A 1,828-nucleotide genomic window follows, 5' to 3' on the forward strand; every position below is an offset into this window, starting at 1 on the left:
GGGGGTGGAGGGATGCTGGTGACGCGTAGGGCCAGATCTTTCCCGCAAGCGGGAAATCAGCCACCCTTTTTTTTTTTCCTTCAGCACCTGAAAGTAAGCCTGGCTCTGGTTTACAGTTCCTTTCTCTTTTCTTTTTTACAGTTTCTTTTAAAAATATCTATTTCTCAGGATGGCAGCCACAGTTCATACAAACATGAGTTTGCATGTTTCTGAACATGATTTTTATCTTTTTGTAAGGATGGGGCTGAACTTAAAGCATGATTGCATCACAGACAGACGCCATAGCACAGGCTCATACAAAGGGCAAACCGGTAATTTCACTATCCCCTTTGCCTGACAGACAAGTCCCAAGGGGAAAGTGACTGAGGGCAAGCTACCTGAGTCATCCAGAGACACTGCAAGAGAAGTCACATTTTGTTTTTAACACTAGGACCAAGTACGTTCAAACAGGTGCTGGAGTATGGATTTTCCACAATATCTGGGTGATAAAGGGTCTGATTTATCTGACCCTTGGAAAGGAAAGAAAGTACAGTATACTTATAGGACTTCAGATAAATAGCCCCAAAGGAGTCAGAAAACCTAGTTTTTGGTCCTATCTGCCTGATGTTATCCTCAGCATCATATTCTATCTGTTGCTAATGTGTTCTTTTACACCACTATTTTATTACTTTTATGATGATACCAGCTAATTAGACCAAAAAGAGCCTTTATTCTCACACCACATTTTCATTAAGCATATCCCAACCATGAGTTAGAACACAAAAATCATGTAATTTTAGAATCATACAATTTTAGTTAGAAGTGCTATAATGCTCATAACTACAAGCTGTAAAAATAGAAGGGACTTCAGAAATTATCTAGTCTACTAGCTTCATTTTACATATGGTTGAAACGGAGACCAGAGATGGAAAGAAATTTGTCCAAGTGGCAAAGGCAAAAAATATTTCAAGCAGCACCCTAGCTTTCTCTTCCTGCCATTTTCAGCAGTGCCCACAGAGACCGCTCCTTCTGACCTTTTGTTATGATTTTATGAGTTCAGAAATTCAGTATAAGCCCAGGTGTCTAGGAATACTTGAAGGAAGTAGACTACAGGCAGAATATTAGTAGTGTTCCATCGCAATTCATTCATCAAATATTTACTGAGTGCTTCATTGCATACAAGGCAGTATACTAGGCATTCAGGGGACTGTAAAATATTTGCCTCCCAGGAATTTGTTCATTCAGTATTTATTGAAATTTTTATTGAATTCTTCTAATGTACCAGGCCCTGTTCTGAGCACCAAGAATGCAGTAGTAAACAATCAGAAACCCCTGCTCTCATAGAGTTTACATTCTCAAACAATAAACATGTAAGTGAAGAAATTGTGTAATATATCAAGTGGTGATAAACCATATGGAGAAAAATCAGGGGAAATGTGCCATGGTGGTTGTGGAGGGAAGGGAGAGTCTAATTTTAAGTAGGGGAGTCAGAGAAGGCCTATCTGGGAAGGTGACATTGGAGCAAAGACCTCACGGAGATAAAGGAATGAGCCCTGTTGATATCTGGGACAAGCAGAGGGCACAGCAAAAACTCTAGGAAAGGAGTGCACCTAACTTGTTCACAGACTAGTAAGGTGATTGTTGTGTCTGGTACAGAGTGAATATTGGGACCACGGGGGTGGAGCACACTTGTAAGAGAAAATAAGATCAGTGAGATAAGAGTGATTGGTGGGAAGATGTCAACCATGTAGGACCGTGAAGATCATTTAAAGGATGTTTGCTATTACTGAGTAAGGGTTTTTACCAAAAAATGACATGAGCTGACTTATCTGTTAAAAGGAATAGAGTG

The sequence above is a fragment of the Ovis canadensis genome, chromosome X (genome assembly GCF_042477335.2).
Source record: "Ovis canadensis isolate MfBH-ARS-UI-01 breed Bighorn chromosome X, ARS-UI_OviCan_v2, whole genome shotgun sequence".
In the NCBI taxonomy this organism is placed as follows: domain Eukaryota; kingdom Metazoa; phylum Chordata; class Mammalia; order Artiodactyla; family Bovidae; genus Ovis; species Ovis canadensis.